A 21,155-nucleotide genomic window follows, 5' to 3' on the forward strand; every position below is an offset into this window, starting at 1 on the left:
AAGGAGTGGGAAGCCCAGCATTCAAATCCCTTCTTTTCCTGAGCAGTTACAGACTTTCCCCTTCTCTTGAGAGTGCCTCCGGTGCTGGCGGCTGGCTCTGGGAGGAGTGTGCTTGCTGCCTCCCCCCTCTCCCTCCTGCCTGCCAGGCTTGCTGATTCTTGACAGTTTGGGGAGCAGGTTTGCTATTTTTGGACTGCAAATCTTTCAGTAACTTCCAAGACCCTGGCACTAGATGGAGCTTTAATCTACTTGCACTTTGAAGTCTGTTCAGTTTAACCACAAGTTACAAATGGGAAGGAGTAACTGAAGATGTTTATGCCTGCTGCCACACATACAGTGTCCTCCTTCTCTTTTGTTAGCAGAGTGGGGTAAATTAGCATTTAAATGGAAATTAAAATATTGCAGCAGAATCTGCTTGATCTAGTAGCTGCTTTGTAATCACTCTTACTTAGCAGCCTTTAATGTGCTCTCAGGCACAAAGGAGAAGTTGCTGCGAGTTAGATATGCTAAAAACGTGCTACATGTTGAAGCTAATAACTGTGCTGTGCTGAGTCAAGGTAATGCCAGCCTCTGATCAGAGTTCCTGTTTATGTTTCAGGATGAGGTGGTGGTGACCAAGCCTTCTGTTTGCTTCACAAGCCCTATGAGAAGAGGCTAAGGGAGCTGGGGTTGTTTAGCCTGGAGAAGAGGAGGCTCAGGGGAGACCTTCTTGCTCTCTAAAACTCCCTGAAGGGAGGTTGTAGCCAGGAGGGGGTTGGTCTTTTCTCCCAGGCAACCAGCACCAGAACAAGAGAACATAGTCTCAAGCTGTGCCAGGGGAAGTTCAGGGTAATTGGCCATTGGAATGTGCTGCCCAGGGAGGTGGTGGAGTCACTGTCCCTGGAGGTGTTCAAAAAGGGATTGGACGTGGCACTTGAAGCCAAGGTTTAGTTAGTCATGAGGCGTTGGGTGACAGGTTGGACTTGATGATCTGTGAGGTCTTTTCCAACCTTATTGATTCTGTGATTCTATGATTCACTCTTTCAAGAGCAAAGTTGCATTTTCACTTCATGCTATCAAAGCAAATAATTCAGAATCATCTGTTAGCAGTCACTTAATTTTTCCCCCTCCATGTGTTACCCTAGAAAATATTGAGCAAATACAAACAAGTAACAAACAGATTTGAAACTCAAATATTTAATACTTTCCATTTAGCAGGCACCACATCTCTCACAGGCTGCACAGCACATGGATTTAAGACCATTTTTTGCCTTCCACACAAACAGCTGGAATTAGATTCCAGTTTTGTTCTTGGGTGCCTGTGCTCTTATCAGCAAGAGACTGGTTCAGGCCAAGCCAGACACTGAAGTAGCAAATCTGCAGTTGGTTCCTATTCACAGCCTCTCTGCTGTTTTATTAAATGGTTTAATATCATAAACCAGGAGATGTTTACTTGGCAAAAATCACAAGGCATGCTGTGCTCAGAGCACTGCAGGTGACAGAGAAGAAGATTGCATATTGCATCTCAGGGTCTAATCCTGCAGTGTCCTTCACCTTTTCTCAGCAGGACTGAGGGACTGTGCACATACCAGGGAATGAAAATCCCTCGTGGAAAGCTTTACAGGAATGCACTGCTGTCAGTGTGGGCAGTGTTCCTGTCTCTGGAAGGTTCCCACTGCCCCACAGAGGTGTATAAGGGCTGTGTGGTGTAAGGAGGAGTGCCTGCAGGATTGTTGGTGTCAGGGACTGCACGTGGTATGGGCAGGGAAAGGCTGAAGACAGTCCCTTCAGAAGGGGGGGTGTAGTTGGCTGGAAAAATTGTAATTGCTACCTGTGGTTGCATTCAGGGTTTCCAGAGCCATGATTCCACAGTGGTGCTTAAATATCTGCAAAGAATTTATTCATTTGAGGTTGTCACCCATTGCATTCAGACTGCAACATTCCACTGGTGCTGGTTTCAAGGGAAGACAGAAGGAGGAATGAACACACTGGTACCCAGTTTCTCACCTGCCTCTGGAGAGCAAGGAGAAGCTCTGATTCCTGGTGGCATCATTGGATAGGGGGCATAAGAAGGTTCAATGTCATTATTCCTTTAGATTTTCATTTCCTTTTGCACAAGTAGCTCATAAGGTCAGTAAGGGTGAAAGTGTGCTGGAGCATCCTGTGTTACATGTGGCAGCTCCTCTGCTCTGTGTGTGTGTGTGTTCATTAAATGTAGCTGGTAAGCTGTCCTTTGGCACCACCAGGTTTCTGTGGAGAGCCCATTTACAGCAACAAGTGTCATGAAATATGCAGAGTGCACAAACTGACTTTTGTTTCTTTTTAAGATGCTCTTTATCTCATTGTCCCATACACCACTTACTGTGACTGGAGAGCTCTCCCTCTTTCCCTGTAAAGGGACAAGAAGGTGCAAGTGCTGCATTTTCACAGATGGGTGTAGGTAAAGGTCTGGAAGAGTTTCCCTTTTGTAAATGTGGAGTTAGCCTGTAGATTAGATGTAAATGTTCAGACAAACAACTGTGAGCCCTGAAGCCTGGTTAACATCTTGCAAGTAAACAAAGCAGGTCCAGGGAATGCAGCCCAGAGGAATCTGTGGTGTCTGAGGACTGAGGAGTTTATACAGACCATGACAGCAGAGCATGTTTCTGTAGATGTACATTATCCACTGCTTTGCTGATCTACATTTAACTGCAGCTCAAGCTGCAGTTATGCCCTTGCCTGAAGAAGTTTTTGAAAGCATCAGCTTGTCTGTGCAGCTGAATTTCAGTCTCCCCTTTTAATGTGGATATAGAAAACCGTGGACACAACTCCAGTATTGGTCGTGCCAATGCCACAAGCAAAGCTGGAATCACCTCCTTGTTCCTTCTTACTGCATTGTTCTTGTTCAAGCACCACCAGTTGCAGGAGAGGGACAGGTCACACTGAGAGCTGTCATTGGTGGGTCCATTGTGCCTGAAGAGCTGGGCTACACTGGCTCTTCTTTATCCTTTTGTGCTCAGATATCTGAAATGCAAAAGCTGACTGGGGCAGAAATCCAGCTTCTCCTCTGCAGCAAGCAGGGGAAACATTCCTGTGTAATTAATGAGGTTTGCATTAGGGGCTTCCACCTCTGAAGACCACTTTGAACTGTTGCAGTGCTGAATGTGCAGTATTATGAATTCAAACTGGCCACAAAGGGACAAGGTGGGGAAAAAATAATCACTGAACAGCTCAGGGATCTGGCTGGTGGGAGCAAGCAAGGAAGCAGCAAACCTGCTCTCACCTCTTGATGTAAACCCAAAGTAATAGTACAACCCTGAGTGGATGAGTCTGGAGCAGCCTGTGTTAGCATATTCTGGGAGGGAAGCTTTGCCTTCCTGACAATTATCAATTATTAATAAAATCCTGTAATGTTTTATTTACTTTCTGTAGCAGATGGGCTTTGGGTTGGATGCATCAGACACCTGGGGACAGAGCACTCTACCAATGCCACTGCAAAAAAGGTTGTGTGGAGTTCTTTCCTTTTAGAGTGTTGGCAGGCTGGCAGGACAGCAGCACTGGGAATGAGAAGTGGAAAGAGCAAACAGAGACGTGTTCTACAGCCACCCAGGGCCTGAGTCTGGTCCTGTTCTGGTCCTTATGATGGTACCACTCCTGAGCTCCAAACGTTAATGTGGCAACCCAAACCACAGAAAGCAGCTTATGACCTCTTTGAGTACTAATGGGGTGGGTTTTTTTCCTCCTAGCAAGCTGTGTTAATTGGCCAGGAGACAAAAGCAAAGCAGCTGTTCTTTGATTACAACAGTGCTTTGATGTTTGTGTTCTACCCTGACCTAATCTCAGTAATGGGGGGGAAAAAAAAGCCAAACCAGAAGCAGGGAACTGAAATGATGACACAAATTTTGTCATCAAAGCACTGAATGTTATTTGTTGTTGTTGCTTCACTGCAAAATCTATCCTTGAATTTCAGTCTTCTTACAGGCCTGTCTGCTCAGAGACTTTTCCTGGGCCAGTGGGTGTGGAGGGAGAGGACAGGTGGGGTGCAGGGGAGTCCTCAGGCCGGCATGCAGTGGTTTGCAGTGGGCAGTTAGATGTGACCCGCAAAGAGCGCACAAGAAATTGTCCCTCTGTCCTCTTCTCACCTTCTTTTTGGCAGGGAAAGAAAGCCTTGTCTGTTTCTTTAAATACTTGTGCTGTTTATCCCAGGAATGCCTGTGATGCTCAGTCTGTGACATTTGAGGAAGGCTTTTTGAAATCTCACATGCAAACCTTACAGGTTTATTCTACCATTTACCGTTGCGCCGGGTCTCGGTTGCCCTTCAACCTTCTGCTGAAGCAGGGATTCAGTTTCTGGCTTTAAAAAAAATAATAAAGGCCCTCTTAATAATTTCAAGAAGAAATCATTCAATCATTTTGCCTCATCTTTATTTCTCTTTGGTGAGCAGATGAGGGCATGAGCCAAAATCTTTTGTCTCTGTCACAGCCGAGTATTAATAGGTGAGCAGGAAATAATTTTGTCACGTTGTTCCTCTCTGGAAGGGACAAAACCACTTATTGAATATAATGGCTTGGGCATGGGACAGACACCAGGCTGCTCTGCAGCCTGGAGGCTGATGTGCTTCCCAGTACAGTCAGAAGATCTTTTGTCTGGGTTTCTGGAGACTTTTGAGTTCAGAAACACAGATATCTGTGAGCTCAGGCAGCTGGTAAGCAGGAATGTTAGTTAGAGCTCTGGGTCCCTGAAGTGGCTGGACCCTTCTGAAGGCTGTGTGAGAAACTGGAGTTTGCCAGAGCAGGAACTGGACTCAGAAGCGAGCCTGTCCTCCAGCCTCCCACTGCTCTTCCCTCTGTAGCAGCTGAGCTGTCTCTGTCTCCCCAGGTCACATACCACTTGTGCTTGACTTGGTTTCCAGAATAGCTGGCATGAGACAGACTGCCAGGAATATGGAAAGCCCTGTGTTGTGGATAACTCCCAGCCTGACCTTTTGTACTGAGCCAGTTGCCAACAGCTGGGAAAGGTCTCATCATCAAAGCTTTCTGTCTTAGCAGAGGAATGTGGCTGCTTTTCACAGTCTGCTGGCCAAACTAGGTGTGTTTGCCTAGGATCCTCAGCTGCAGGATGGCGGCGGTCATCTTCTCAGGCTTCCCACAGGTGTCAGAGGGGTCCTTTTTGGGTTTTCTTGGGCTAGGTTGTTTGATGCATGGATAATTTGGGTGAGCTCTGCCTCTGTGGGCCTTCCAGGGCTTTCCTGGTGCCTTGTGACGCTACCTGAGGTGGCTGCTTTTGCCTGCTCCCAGGCTAGAGCAGAGGCGCAGGAGAGCAGCAGCTTGTGTGTTCTTTACAGGCCATTTGTAAAGTTAAAGGGCTAAATACTGCTTTACTCAGGCAGGTTTTTTTTTTCTGGTGATATCAAACCATTAAAATAATGACTCCATTTTCCCCATGTTTGATGCCATTCCTCACAGACACACAGGAGTGCTGACTGCCTGCTATTGCCACGTGCTGCAAACGCAGTGAGCATCTGAGTCTTGCCGAGCTGTGCTGATGCTGAGCAGCTGTTGTGTTTCTACCTAGAAGAGCTCCATGTTGCCTTATCTTGACTGCAGAATGTTGGCTTTTGGTTCCTGTTGCAAGTCAAACATAGCAATTCATAGAGCAGAATTATTTCACTTTGCTACTAAAGGGTACTCTTTTTTTGGATGAAATATCCTGCAGCACTGGGCAAGCATGTGTCAAGATGCAGAGATATTGCAGGCCCAGCACCTAGCACTGTCAGGCCCTTGTTGCAGAGAAGATCCTTTGTCCTGCAGTGCATTAATGAGGAATTCCTTTCCACTTTCAGCCCTGATAATGGCAGCTGTAAGAATTGCTGTAGCAGCTGATCCAGCTAAGAGAGCAGCTGTTTTGTGCATTTCTTGGGGGCCAATGCTGTGCTACTGCTAAATTTTTGCAGCTCTGCCATGGTAATGCCAAAAGAGAGAGTATTTGATGTGCTTAAAACAACAAGCAGGCTGACCACAAACCTTGCTTTTTCTGGGCAGCCCCTCACAAATGCCCTGGACCCTGTTCAGTTCTTTCTATGGAAGGACTTCAGCGTAAGGCCTTTGCAAAGTTTGCTCTCAAGTGGATTCAGTCCAACCCTTTTGTTTGTTGGTAAAGAACAAGTTATAGACAGTAGATCTTTCTTTCTTGTTTAATATGTATAAGCTCCTTTTACAAGCTCTATCCAAAGCACATTCAGTTAATTACCCAAGGCATCTTGTTATTTGGAGCCACTGCTTGTAGGGAGGTGAAGCTGTTTTGAGAAGGTGCTGGCAGCTCTTTGTGGCTGTTTGGTTCCCCGCCACAGGGCCCAGCCGAGCGCTGCCTGTTCCTCGCTCACCCAGGGAGACCCTGGCTGTGTCTGAATCTCTTGGAGCTCCAGCACAGGGGAGGAATAGCTGATATGAGGCAAATCACACCTAGGAACAGAACTGAGCAGTATGAGAAGGGTTTGGGTGGCTGCTGGGTCAAGGGCAGCTGAGCTGACTTCTCTGCTCTCCCATCTGTCTGGTCCTTTCCACAGCAGAGCAGAGCTGGGCAGGGTTGCAGAGATGGTGGCAGCTGTTGCAGGACTCTATGCTGCTTTTCCCAAAGTGGGCCACCAGTGTTCTCAGATAGGTGCAGGTGTAAGCTGGTGGGGATTCAGATCTGGTTTTTGGTGTGGATGCCAGCTGATGGGCAGCTTTTGTGCTCCCAGCAGAGCCTGGCTTCCCTGTCCTCCTTCTCCTAGCCCAGGGCATTCGCATCACGTGCCTTGAGGGAATGGCCCTTGGCATCAGGGAGCCCCCTGCCCTTCCTGAGGGTGCCCAAGAAGGGGCTGGGGAAGCCTAAGGTCAGCAGATAGAGACCAAATGGAGGGATGTCATGGGCAGGCTACAGAGGCTTCTGCCCTTCCCTTAGTCCTATTCCTGCTCCCCTCCTGCAGACCAGGACCTTTGATGCTGCAGGAGCACTGTAGGAGCTCCTCAGCCTCCCTCATGCCCTGGTGCTGGCTGTGGGGAGCGAGGCAGAGAGTTTCTTCTTGCCTACAGCCTCCTGCTGCCATCTGCTCTGCTGGCCCTGCTGGGCTGCTGCCATCCATGAGGTGCCATGGTCCATGGGCACAGAGGTGAGCAGCCAGTGTGCTCTGGGCACATGAGGTGGGCAGTGCTGTGCCTCACCTGCTGTGTTAGTGCAGAAAGCAGAGGCTTAGGGCAAATCCCCTAGAGAGCTGCTGCAGGAGCTGCCTCAGGAGCACAGCCACCAGAGCTGGGCCTGGGCAGGAGCCTTAACTTGGGGCAGGGGCCCAAGGCAGAGAACTTGCTCTCAGTGGTGCTGGTTTCCATTCCTGGCTTGAGCAGAGCATGGGTTGGCAACTGGGGCGGGAGTGTAGCATCCCCCTGAGGAGACACTGTGCAGCACTGCAACTGGGGCGGGAGTGTAGCATCCCCCTGAGGAGACACTGTGCAGCACTGCAACTGGGGCAGGAGTGTAGCATCCCCTGAGGAGACACTGTGCAGCACTGCAACTGGGGCAGGAGTGTAGCATCCCCCTGAGGAGACACTGTGCAGCACTGCAACTGGGGCAGGAGTGTAGCATCCCCCTGAGGAGACACTGTGCAGCACTGCAACTGGGGCAGGAGTGTAGCATCCCCCTGAGGAGACACTGTGCAGCACTGCAACTGGGGCAGGAGTGTAGCATCCCCCTGAGGAGACACTGTGCAGCACTGCAGGAGTGGGCCGGGGCCCTGCGTGTCACCACGTCCTGCTGCCAGCTGCCACCATCGTCTCTCCTCTCTTGGGGAGGCTCAGTCGTGTCCTCTCCTTCCTTTTGCGGGGGCTCAGTCGTGTCCTTGCCCTGCTCTCAAGGAGGCTTGGTCGTGTCCATTCCCTCCTCTCAAGGAGGCTCAGTCCTGTCCTTTCTCTCCTCTGGAGGAGGCTCAGTCGTGTCTTTTCCCTTGGTCTTGCTCCTGCCAGGCACCCACGCAGGACAGAGCATCTGGTGGCAGCGAGGTGCCAGGCGGTGATGCCCTGGGAGCAGAGCAGCTCTTCCCCATCAGAGGCAGGGCCAGCTCCTGGCTGTGAGCAGCAAACCGAGTGACCCAGTTCAGCGAGCACAGCTCTTTGGGGCGTCCCTCGGCAGGCTCCATCCGAGGCTGGAGCTGAGTCATCACTTCCAGCCTGGCAGAGATTGGAGCTCTCAGGCCCTGAGGACTTCACTGTTTCGTTATTAATTTTAAATTGATTAAAATGAATTTTGAAACTACCAGGAGAGACTTGCCTGAAGAAGAGGTTATTAGAGAAAAAAAAAGGCACCACCACAAAGCAGGAAATAGTCAGTCTGTGGGAGTTAACTGTGTGCTGGAGCACCTCTAGCTTACACAGCTGTGAGCACCCACTGCAGCTTGGGCAGTGTTGTGTCAGCTGTGCTGTCCTTGGGGAGCAGCAAACCCAGGAAACAGCTGGCTTGTAAACTGTCCTTGCTGATACCTACTGCAAACCCATCTGTGCTATTACAGGCTTCTGCTCTCAGCTGCAAGGCTTTGTCCAGAAGTCTGGATCTCCTTGGGAAGCACTTTCCTGCAGGAGCATCTTGTTCTGTCCTAGCATCACCCAGTGTCTCTTGATACAGTCCAGAGACTCCCTTGGGTAGCCTGTGGGGTGTCTTGTACCAGAACAGGCCGTCTGGTCCTCTGCTCAGCCTCCAATTAGGGCGCCATAGTGAGTGTAGGCAGTAGCAGATGGGTGGAGAATCCTTCTTCCCATCATCAGAGGGCAGTTACAAATGAGATTTCCCCCTGAGCTGTTCTCACTTGCTGTCTACATCCCCACTCTTACACTTACACAGTTGCCTTACACTGTGAAGCGAGAGATTTCCTGACCTTTGTGATCTCCATCAAGGCTATGCAGATACTGAAAGCTTTTCTCTTTGCCTCTCCCCTTTCACAGTGATGGGGAGATGGGTGCAGTCCACCTGCCAGCCAGCAGCTCCAGGATGCCTGCAGAGACACCTGAATCGGCACCAATAAAGACCCTTCCACGCTGTGGCAGACTACAGAGATGAAGGAACCCCCTTGGAGACTGCAGAAAGGGTCAGAGCCCTTTTCCACACAGGGAATTCCCCCTGAAGGTCCATTCTGGTCCACCCACTGCTTTGGAAGGGGAGGGAAATGACACTCACCTGCAAGGTGGCAGTGCAAGGTGGCCCTAACTTGACAGTAGGGATTATTCTCCACTCTGATGAAGGTTAGCTCGGACAGCATTAACAGCACATTCATTGATAAAGCTTTTAGTCCTGGAAATAAATACCAACAAATTTGAAAGGGGGAAGCAAAAAAGGGCTGGTGGCAAGCTCTGTGGTACTTCAGAGAAGACAGAGCAGGAAGCTGAGAGGAGTGAAGGAGCAGAATATGGAATTCAGCAGGAGATAATGAAGCAGCAGGTTTTGTCAGCCCCTTTTATGTCTGTCTAAAAAAAGAGACCTGCTATTTCAGTGAAACTAAAGAATAATTTATTCTTTTAAGAACCAGGAAACCTCTGCAGACCCAACCTGATGCTGTTGATGGAAGTGATGGGGCATGCAGAGTTCTAACAAGTTGCCTAAAAGCATCTTTGGTCTGCTTTAAAAATACCTCTCGAAGATACAGTGATATTACTCATGTGCTGTTCCCCTGTCTGTCTCTTCCCACTTCTAGGTCTCAGAAGCTGAGCTGCTCTACATTCACATGCCAAAGCAGAACCCATTCCTCCTGCTCAGCCCTCAGCCCTGCCTGCAGCTCTGTAAAGCTGCTGTGGAAGAGCCTGGCTGAGAGACATCCTTCCTGTTCACCTCCTCAAGCATCAGGTGGTGACAACTGGGACCACTAGAGAAGCCCATCTCTTCCCCTCATCCTCTAAGACCAGGTAGGGTGGGTTCTTTCTTAGCTCTCCATGTGCCACAGTCAGCAGCAGAACTTCGCCCTGGGTGGGTCACCACTTTTGCTCCCTTTGGCTGCACCTTGGAGACCTGTGGAAGGTGACAAAGGACCTGGTTGATTTTGTGTGGCAGGTGGATTGATGCTTTAGATTTTTTTTTGTGGCTGAGGTGCTTTCCAAATGAATAAATTATACTAACAAATTCCTTCCTGTGCTTAAAGAGACTTCAGATTTAGTGTTTTACTCTGATTAGGAAATTATTAAGCAGGGTAAGAAGAACACTGGGTTACAGAATGTTCTTGCTTCATTCATTTTTTTCAACTGCCATTGGAGTTTTAATTATTTATAACATACCATAATGTATCAGTTAATTTACAGTAGCAGATTTCTGTACAGTAATGAAGTCAGTGAAATGAGCCTCACTGCAGTGCTTGCTGTTTACTCTTTGCTGAGTAATATACACATTAATTATGTGCATATTACAATAGCTTTAATATAGAGAGACAGAGCTGGAGGGTTCATGTAGTTCAAAGTGTCTTCATCTAAGTCCTGACCCTGAAGAGGTGCAGGAAGTCAGTGTGTGTGTGGAAGGAAGGTTCTGGCAATGTGAACATCTTTCAGCCTCTGCAGGGCCAAGCTTTTAGCCAGCAGACCTTGAAGAGCTGATTCCAGTGTTTGAAGGGCCATATTCCTGTACAAGGCCATCTTATTCCTGTGTCCTTCTAGCTAAGAGGTACCTAACAGGGCTGCTTCTCTGTCCCATGGGAGCTGCTGCCAGCTGTCCAGGCTCTGCTGCTGTCAGCAATGAGGAGTGCTGGCCCTGTGGACCTGAGCCATGCCTGACAAAGCAAGGTGCTGTCAGATTCACAAGGCAAACAGACTGGAGAATAGAGAAAATATTTGTTCACAATTTTTGAGTTTTATCACTCAGCTCTGCTATTTGTAGCAGTAGTAGACATAACATCTGCAGAAAGAAATGTGACAGATCTATTCAGCTGGCAGTACCCAGTTTCTCTGTACTGAGACCACATCCTGCCAAGAGTTCCCATCCTGTGGTGGAAGTTGTGTGTAGCTACCTGACAAGAGGTTGTCTTCATTATGCATTTCCATTTTTTCAGGCTGGAGATGAGGCATGTCCAGTTATGCCAGGAATCAAAACAACCCAACAGGTCCATTCTTGTTTGGTGAAATGCTGCCTGATGCTCTCAGAGCAAAACAGTTATTTTCTCTGCATTGTCACAGGTTCTGCTCTTTAGTGGTAATAGCTGTAAAGCATCAAAAAACCCACAACAAAACAAATGAAAGCCAGCCAAGGATATTCTCCCTCTCAAGTGCCCTGCCTTATTCTCTGTTGCGCTTCTTTTAGCTCCAGGCTAAGGATACTGCTTCTCAAACAAGTGATTCAGCCCCTGCAGCTATCCCAGCAGCTGGCCTCCTGGCTTTGGTTCTGCTCTTCATCCTCTTGCCCTGGCTTGCTGTGTAGCATGCCCTGCCCAGGCATTCCTGCAGTCCCCACACAGCCCTGTGCAAGCAAGGGCTGGCTGGACCAACAGAACCTGTGAGGCTTTGCCCCTCAGAACTCAGCCTATGTGAGCAGGTCACATCAAGTCATCCAGCTGCATTTTTTTTTCTCCTTGAGACTTCTGTAGAGGAGCTGCCATTGCCTTGCTGGGACTTCCAGAGTGGTAAGGACCATGGGCACCTGGCTGGGAAAGTGCTGCCGGGTGGAGGGGCTGGACACAAGAGGCCTGAGAGTCAGGGGCTCCTCCTGGCACATGACAACCATTCAGTGCTAGGTTAGTAAAAACGACCCATGCCTACAAAGATGGTCACCCAGCTCTGCCTGTCAGCCTTGACTTCCAGAGTGCAGCACCAGTGCTGCTCACTAGCAGCCCAGTGACCCTCTGGACTTGTGCTAGAGACGTGGGGAGGAACAGTCCTTCCTGACAAGAATCCTGCCCTCTGTGGCCTCCTACGAGGGAGAAATCTGCAGCAGCTATTTGTGCAAACCATTCAACACCAACCTTAGGCAGGACTTTGTTAATCTATGTTGGGAAATGCAGAATCCTGTGGTGCCAGTTGGTTTCTCACATTTCTTCAAAGAACATGTGTGTGTGTGTGTTGCAGAAAGGCAGGAAATGATTGGAAGAATGACTCCTTGCTCCTTGCTTTTTTTGCTTCTAATTTGCTCGTTAGGGATCTGTTAGAAGGAAACCAAAGCAATCAAGGAAGTAAGGAAATCTCACCAGGTGCAAGTTCCAAATGTCTGCATGCACCTGAGTTCATTTGATGCAAAGCAGCTGAATTTAAAATGCACCACAGAACAAACCAGGGCCAGCTGGAGGATTTCCTGTGAGAGAAAGGAAGAGCCTGAGGAAGCAGCAGGCAGAAACACTGAGCTGTGACACGTTCCTCTCCTGGCTGTGAGCAGTGTATGTGGGAAGAGGGGAATGTCTTGGTTTGGTCATTTGGCCTTAGTGAAGTCTTCCAGTTAAGACTTTTTTCAGCTAGCATTCAAAATGTTAGGGAGATGTATATTTTTATACATGTTTTTAATGTCTCTATGGTGTGGGGAGGGGCAAAGTTGAGCAAGGATTCCTTCTAAAAGGCTCCAGGCACATTGTGCTTCTGTCTTTGAGCACAAAGAGAAACAGTAGAGGATAGAGAAAAACTTGTCAGGTTTGCTCTGAGCTAATGACTTGGTGCTGTGTAAGCTGTGTCAGGATGTGATTTGAGAAAAGCTTCAGTGGTGAGTGGTGGTGCCAAGTGCTGTTGCCAGAGGGCTGCAGAGCGCTGGGAGATGAGCACCCACCTACTGGTGGCATCTCTTCATCGCTCCAAGGGTGGAGGTGTTGGGGTTGTGGCTTCTTCTGGGAGGACAAGGGGTGGTCTTGGAGAAACCACCATGAGGATTGTGGCAAAGAGGGGGCTAGAGGAGCCCAGAGTGGCTGCAGAGGCCTTCAGCAGGAGGCCTTGCCGCCAGAGTGCCGCTGCCAACGTGTGCATGTGTGGCACGGTGCTGCTGCTGTCCTGTCCTTGCCTTGCCCTCCTGTGCTGGCAGCTCAGTGATGGGGGTGCCTGCCCCAAACACTCCCTGTGTTCTGTCAAATCTGCCTTTCCTACAGTGGTAATCATCACAGGTGGCATTCACAGCTCCATGAAACACCTTGTAGGTTTGGCTGGTTCACAGACCTATCTAGTTGCTGGGTTTCCATTATTTCCTTTACCAGACGTTAACATAAAAGCTTCTTGAAGTCAAGTGAAAAATGCACTTTATTTAGTACATATCTTGCAGTCTCAATCTCATCATCCCTCTAATTTTAACGTAGGCTGAGTCATTTTCAACCTACTGCTTTAAAATCAGGCTGTGGAGCATGGTCTTGTTCTGGTATGTTTGGGAAGTAGAACAATTTTTCCTTCTCTCTCAGTCGGATCCTTCCTGCCAAGTTTCCATCACTCAGTGCTCTTAGATGTAAAAATAACATATAGCTGGGGATGATTTGCAGAGTTGGGTTTTATTACTGTAAGCAAAATTGAAACGTGAAGGATGCCAGCTTACATTATGCAGATTGATTTATAAAAATAAATTAAAAGAAAGCATTAGTCCCAGTGAAATATTTAACCTTGTTTTGACAGAATTCCTTGGGGAAGGCTAGGCATTGCAGCCAGGCAGTGCTAGCATTCTCCTCTGTGTTTATCTGCGGCTTACTGGTTCCTCTCCTGCCCACCTGCCAAAACAAATTCCTCTGAGGGTGCAGTTGTTACTGGTTGGGGTTTTTTTAGGCATAAAGTACTATATTGTTCCCTGGGCCTGTTCTTCTAGGTACCTGATTTGGGTTCTACAAAGACTTGCATCTGAGGCAGGCTCTTGGTGTGGAAAATACAGGTGGAGAAACACAGAATCAACCAGGTTGGAAAAGACCTCAGAGATCATCAAGGCCAACCTATTACCTAATCCCTAACACCTCCTGACAACTAAACCATGGCTCCAAGTGCCACATCCAAGCCTTTTTGAACCCCTCCAGGGACAGTGACTCCACCATCTCCCTGGGCAGCACATTCCAGTGGTCAATTACTCTTCCTGGGAAGAACTTTCTCTTTACCTCGAGCCTAAACTTGCCCTGGCACAGCTTGAGACTCTGTCCTCTTGTTGTGTTGCTGGTTGCCTGGAAGAAGAGACCAACCCCCTCCTGGCTATAACCCCCTTCCAGGTAGAAGGAGTTGTAGTCTGGCTGGTGCTGATGACTTGTGGGTATTGGGGTTGCTTTGCTTGGAGAGGAGGAGACTCAGGGGAGATCTTATTGCTCTCTACAACTACCTGAAGAAAGGTTGCAGCCAGGTGGGGGTTGGTCTCTTCTTCCAGGCAACCAGCAACACAACAAGAGGACACAGTCTCAAGCTGTGCCAGGGCAAGTTTAGGCTCGAGGTAAAGAGAAAGTTCTTCCCAGAAAGAGTAATTGGCCATTGGGATGTGCTGCCCAGGGAGGTGGTGGAGTCACCGTCCCTGGAGGTGTTCAGAGAGGTTTGGACGTGGCACTTGGAGCCATGGCTCAGTAGTCATGAGGTGTTGGGTGACAGGTTGGACTTGATGATCTTTGAGGTCTTTTCCAACCTTATTGATTCTATGGTTCCACATGCTCATGGAGGAGAACATTCCCTGGTTAGGCAGGAGCTTGCTGGGCAGAGCAGCCTTTGTTGCTTTCCAAACCCCCTGCCTGCAAAGGTGCTCTCATCACTCTGCACCCACCTAGCAGGAGCTCTGGTCCCATGGGCAGGACCTGTGAGCTCCACGTACCCCCATGTGCTTTCTGCACATTTCAAGCCCAGTCCAAGGAAGTAAATAAGCTTCTCACTGAGTTTCCACCTGCTGGTTGTCCTGATGTTCAGCCTCCAGCTGATGGTGGTGATCCCCAGTGGTTACTTGTGTTTCCACAGACCACAGGATCCACCCCAGAGACCCGGCCTGCTGGACCTGACACTGGAGAATTGCAAAGCAGGAGGCAAATGCAGCAGCTGTGGGAGATTGTCTGTGCATTGTCCCTCTGGACTAGGACAGGCTGATGGCTCTCCTCCGGCAGTAACTGTGCCACCTGACCATGCTTTTCTGTCATTTCTGAGCAGGTGTCAGCCACCAGAACAGGCTGCATCGTGTTGCCAGGTCCCTGAAAGCTGCCACCTGCAAGAGCTAGCTTTCTATTTGCAGCTTTATCTGCTGCTATCCAAAAGCCTTGCACAAAGGCATCCCCAACCAGCTAGGCAGACACCAGCTTCCACCTTAATGTGGCCTCTTTCCCTGGTGACTGCTGCCCCATGGCACCCCACATGGCATGTGGAGCACTCTGGCTTTCTTACAGAGCAAGAGGTGACAGAGCGCAGCACTGGCTGATCTCACTTGGCAGTGCCTTCTGAAGACTGAGGTGAAGCTGAGTATCTAAGAGCCTGGCTTTGTCCTGTTTGCTCCCTCCATCAGTGCTTGCACAGTGGTAACATCCCCCCATGCTGCCTTCTCAAGCCTGCATGCTGCCAGCCCTCTCACCCTCTCCCTGCATCTCATGTGTTTCTACCCCTTTATCACCCTGGTGGCTCTGCATTCTCTCAGGAATGCCCAGGTCTCTCTGGCATGGAGTGATGTTTAATGTTGCCACATCCTGAGACCACAGCAGCCCCAGCTGCTGTTCTGTTCCCCAGCCACATACCAGCGTCTGGTCCCTCCTCGGCGTTCTGCAGGGGGTTTCTTTGGTGACATGCTCTGCAAGTCACCTCTGCCTCCATTAACTCTTACCTCTAAGCCTCTTTCTGGCTGGCGTCTCTGAGATAAGACATTGTGAACTACAGATGAAGAATGAAAAAGGGAATTTCTTCTCTCCCTGGTTCGGTCACTTCAATCTCTCTTCATGAATATGGACTTCAAAAAGTAGAATTACAGATTTCAGAGGCAGAAGATTAAAAGATTTAGGAAATCCCAGGGGGGAAAAAATATTTCCTGCTTCTGGCTACAGTGGAGAGGTTGAAATACATTTGATCCATCTGTAAACAGCCAAGGTTACCATGGCTTTGGAGGAACTGCAGTGTATGCTTGTCAAGGAGGCTTCTCTAAAGGGGGGAAGTAACAAAACCAGAGCAGGGTTTGTGTGTGGTGGCCATAACTGGCTAGCTCAGATGTGCAAGGCATGGTTTTGAGGGGCAGCAGAAAGGTTTAGCAAGGCTGGGGGATTTGGGTATACCTCTGGTGTGGGTTTTGTGTCATCTTGTTGTGGTGTTTTCTTTTTCTAGTCTTTCTGCCAACGTTTCAAGCGCAGCCAACATCCTCAGAGTACCTCCCCATGGAGAACCTCATGTGCAGGATGAAAGAACTCAAACACATAGCTCACAAGTTATCCTGAGTCTTCACATGGACAGTGCCTGACAAAGGTGTGAGCTGCCTTGCTCTCAGCACATGCTGAGGACGTCTGTGCTAAGAGTTTCTCTGCTGTCGGTTCGTGCTGTAGCTGGCTGTGTCCTTGACCTCTGCCAGGAGTGGGAATGCCATCAAGCCTGCCAGTCTAGTGGCACAAGCATTTTCTTTACATTAAGTTTGGTGTAATCTGTGTCACTCTGGGGGTTTATGAATGTGGATTTTGGCACTGAAGAAATACTGTGGTGGTCCAGGGACTGCTGTAACTCTTGATTACCAGGGCACACAAAGCCTTCTGCAGAAGCAGCAGAGGACTTCAGGCTTGATGTAGGTACAGGAACTGCCCAGAGTTTATCTGAATTGAGTTAACCATGTTATTGGTTTGCCAGGGAGGGTGTGCACTAAAAGGGTGCTTGGTGACTGAACAAGGGCTGAGATGAGAAGCTCTATGGCTGTCATGGAGCAGAGAGGGGAATAGAGTCAATAGCTTGTGCCCTCATACTCCTATGGGATTAACATAGAAGACTTTGACCACTGCATTCCATGTACATTGTGTTCTGCATAAGACATAGAATACATAGAATAAACCAGGTTGGAAGAGACCTTCAAGATCATCGTGTCCAACCCATGGCAAATGCAGAGCAAACACAAGAGGCTGTTATCATTCAAAAGCAGCCCATCTGGTCACTTGAAGTCCATATTGCGTCCTTGCCTTCAGGAGAGGCTTATTTTCTTGTCTGTGAGATAGGAATGGTGATCCCTGTCCAGCTGCCTTGTTGGGCCGTGTGTCAGCAGTCACAGAGGTGCTGCTGCTGTCTGAAGTCATTTGTCACAGCTTCTTCCCTGGGAGCTGCAGTGTTTGTTGGGCAAAGGTGCAGCCAGCCTAGAAGTAAAGGAGCCCAGGAAGAGGTGACAGCTTGCCCCAGTAAACCATGAGGTGGCATGTTGAGGTGGAGCTGCCAGTGCAGGATCTGGGACATAAGGCTGGAGTAAGTGTGAGTGTGATGGTCTGATATCAGTCATGTTGGCTGCTGCCAGGGCTGTGGGAAAGGGCTTGGGCATTGGCATAGGTGTCTGGTGGCAGTGGGTTCATGAATGTAATTAAAACCCAACCATACCCCCACCCCACCTCTGAACAGGGCAGACTCAGCCTCTCATCATTCCTCCTGTTTATTTCAGGGGAGGCTGAGGTTTGCAGTTCAGACCAAGGTAGTCCCAAAGGGCCTAGTGTGCTTCCAGGGCTGCTGCTGGGAGCCTGCTGCTGGGAGCCTTCTCCTGGGCTCAGCGCTGCCTCTCTACCTCACCGTCCCCAGCTGCAGCAGAACTTTCTTCAGGTGGTTTGTGAGCATTTGCTGCTTGTGTTTGCTGCTTTGGAAGTCTCAGGAGAGTAATCATGAAGGTTTCTGATGCTCATGGTGCATGCACACTTTTCCTTTTAGCTTCCTCCTCTATCCACAGGCTATCCAGTAGTCCTTGAGCAGCTCTGTGCAGTTTTTACACTTGTGCTCCCTGCCATTTTCCATGTTCTTCCATACTCCAAGTCAGTTTTTCACTTGCCAGCTTGTCCTCTAATCATCTCCTCTCCTCCTGCCTGCCTTCTTCCACCTTTCTGAGTCCTGGGTTCTGGCATGTAGGTGGCCAGTGGAGCACGTGGTGCTTCTAGCCAAGAAAAGTGGATGTTTCTCATCTGAGTCAGCCCTGGGGGTGGCCACAGCAAATAACCTGAGCGAGCTGCGCACAACAGAGTGCTCTGGTAGGGAGGAGTGAATTGCTGCCAGAGCACAGCAGCAGAACCAACAGCTCCTGGAGGGCACATCGGGCTGGGGCTTGGCTTTGGGCACCAGCTGAAGCTATCCTCTACAACTGGGCAGAAACTGGCTGTGTGTGGAGCTGGGGCACCTGTTCTGGTGTTTGACTGGGATGGAAGAGGCTTGCCCGTTGTGACTGCCCTTTGCTCCTGCAGCTGTGCTCAGGAAACCTGCTGCAGTTACCCACTGAAGACTGGCGTGAGCTAAGGAGCTTTTGGGCCTCGGCACACATCTGGTGCTCCCTTCTGGAGGCTGCTGCGTGGCTGCGCTGCCGCCTCGCAGGCTGAGGCAGGGCGTGCCGGCTCGGGCCGTGTGCCGTCATGTCTGGCACGGCTCAGACGCAGTTTCAGTGAAACTCCTGCTGATGAGATGCTCCAGCTGACATCATCCTGTGCCACTGCTGGCTGAGGGGCCGGCTGGCAAGGGCTGTGTCAGCGCCCGCGCTCCCCAGCCGCTGCCTGGGGCGGGCTGCGGCGTGGGCAGGGAGTGGGAATCTCTCCTCCGCCAGTAGGTTGTGTCTGAGCTGTTACCAGGCGGAGCTGCTGGCAGCCGTCCCCAGATCGGCTGTCTTTAACCGGGGGAGTCTTCCACAGCCATCTCCACACCAAACAGCGCTTGGCTCCTGCTGCCCTGCGCAGGGATGCTGTGAGGATCAATCTAGTCAGGTAGATCAGAGGCATCGACCTCCGCAGCATCCAGACACCACCCAGGCGTTTCATTGCAGTAGTGTCTGCCTCCTCGAACGTCCACAGGGACAAAATAGCTGCAAGGGGCTGCTGTCATCGAACATCCACAGGGACAAAATAACTGCAAGGGGCTGCTGTTCTGTTCCTTTTTTAATGTCTTAATTCCTCCTTTATTGCTTGGGTTAGAGCCTTTGTTCCGAACACTCCAAACTGCCTTAGCAGGCAGCACCCAGAAGCACCACGTTATCTCCTTTGCTTTTTCAGACAGTCCAATTCCTTGCCTCCCTCTCTTCTGGAGGCAAGCAGCCTCTGGGGTGCTCTGCAGCAGCACTGATGTCTCACACCAAGAGGCTGACAAGCTGATGTATGTGATGATGAAGTCACTTTCACAAGGTCACGCGGCGAATCGCTGGCGACGCCGAGAATAGCACCCCCAAGTCTCTGGGCTCTCTCTAGCCCACCCCGAACGCTACAGCCTCCTTTGCCTGGTGAGCATGATCTGATTCATAATGCAGCAGTTCTGCTGGCAGCCTGGCTACCTCTGCCAGCCCTGCTGCTGCTGCTGCAGAGAAAAGCAGCCGGGCTCGGGCGGCAGCAGCGATTGCACACGTCTGTAGCAAAAAGTCTAAAGCCCAGAAACAGCATTTAGTAGCTTATCTTATCTGCAGATAAGCTCATGACATGTATCGACTGGTTAAAAATAGGAGTTTGAGCTCTTGGCAAACATCTCAAACTATATTCTTTGGTGGTTTTGGAGGGGTCTTGGGGTGGTTTTTTTTGCTGCAATGCAAAAATACCATTTGGGTGATTCTGATTCATATTGGCCTTTTTCTGGTCTCCCTGGAAAAGTACCAAGTTATTGATGGGTGTTTTGCTTTTCAATTGTGTTCTCCAGTGCTAAACCTACCCCTGCTATTTGCTTGCAGTATGTTTTAGGCTATGTTTAGGCAAATGCAAATGTGAGTGGTTATTCAGTGCCTTTGGCTCTCTGAACAGAATGTACCCAGCTCCCAGGGCTTGCTACAAAGCCTCAGCCTCCAGCACTAACAAAGCCAGTGCAGCCAACAGCTAAAATAGGAGAACCACCTGGGCTTGACAGAGGAACTCCAGAGGATCTGGGAAGATGGGGGATTGTGAACTTGTACCCCAGGGTTTCTCCTGCAGTTTGGGTAAATAAGGGGGCTGCTGCCTGTGTGCTGGCAGCTCAGGGTGCTCTTGAGAGGCTGTGAGTGAGGGCACTGCCAGTAACCTGGGGCCAGCCTGGTTTAATGCTGTGGTCTGTGGATCCTTCTGCAGTATGCAGCTTGCTGTTGGAGCTCTTGTTTGGCTGCATCAACTCTCAGCTCAGTGTGTTCTGAATCACAATGGAGGCTTCCCTTCTACCGGCACCACCATCACCCCGAGTGCAGCGAAACAGTGCCATGCCTGCTCCTTGGCAGCAGCCTGGCATTTTTACAGTTGTTTGCCTTGTTACTCACACTATTTTCAGCTCTGATGGAATAAGGATGGCATTTGATCACAGTGCTGGGCACAACTGTTTGGTTTTTATAACCCGTGGTTTAACACGGAGGCTTTTCCCATATATGCTTCTGTCTTCAAGTAACTTGAGACTTGTGGCTCTGCACTGCATGCTCTCCTGCTGGCCTTTGCTCTTGCCTCTGAGGAGAGAGCTTCTGACTTTTGCCCAGACAGGGGGTGCTTACCGAGGTGAGAATCCCTAAAAGGAAGGAGCAGGGTGATGGCTAGAGGGAGGCCTCTCTCCTCCATCCTTCATCTCCTCCTCAGGGTGGCAGTTAGAGGTGACTTTGTGTCTCTGTCTTTTGATGGGGTTTCAGAATCACAGAATGGTCCAGGTGGGAAGGGACCTCCAAAGGGCATCCAGTCCAAACCCCCTCTGCAGTCAGTAGAGACATCCCCAACTAGATCAGGTTGCCCAGGGCCTCATTGAGCCTCACCTTGAGTATCTCCAGGAAAGGGGCCCCAGCCACCTCCCTGGGCAACCTTTTCCAGTGTTCCACCAACCTCATGGTGCAGAACTTCTTCCTGATATCCAATCTAAATCTGCTCTTCTCCAGTTTGAAGCCATTGCCCCTCATCCTGTCACTGCTGTAAACATTCTCTCTCCATCTTTCCTGTAGGCCCCCTTCAGGTACTGGAAACCTGCTGTTAGGTCTCTGTCCTCTCTACATGTATGCCAGTGTTCTGATCTTGGTTTTGACCGTGGTTTGTTGAGCACTAGAAGCATAGAAGCACTAGAATCATGGAATTGTTTTGGTTGGAAAAGACCTTTAAGATCATGGAGTCCAACCATCCTCTAAGTATAGCATGGCTGGTGCTAAACCATGTCCCTCAAATATCAAGCACTACAGGATA

General features: G+C 49.7%; 1 long non-coding RNA gene across 1 annotated transcript in view; it reads left to right on the plus strand.

Moving 5' to 3' along the window:
- LOC128897687 (uncharacterized) overlaps positions 1-21,155 on the plus strand; it is a 39,994-nt gene that overhangs the window by 7,785 nt on the left and 11,054 nt on the right. Inside the window, exon 2 of the long non-coding RNA XR_008462523.1 lies at positions 9,675-9,882. This is a non-coding gene — a long non-coding RNA (uncharacterized LOC128897687). The remainder of the gene's footprint in view (positions 1-9,674; positions 9,883-21,155) is intronic.

The sequence above is a fragment of the Dryobates pubescens genome, chromosome 13 (genome assembly GCF_014839835.1).
Source record: "Dryobates pubescens isolate bDryPub1 chromosome 13, bDryPub1.pri, whole genome shotgun sequence".
Lineage (NCBI taxonomy): Eukaryota > Metazoa > Chordata > Aves > Piciformes > Picidae > Dryobates > Dryobates pubescens.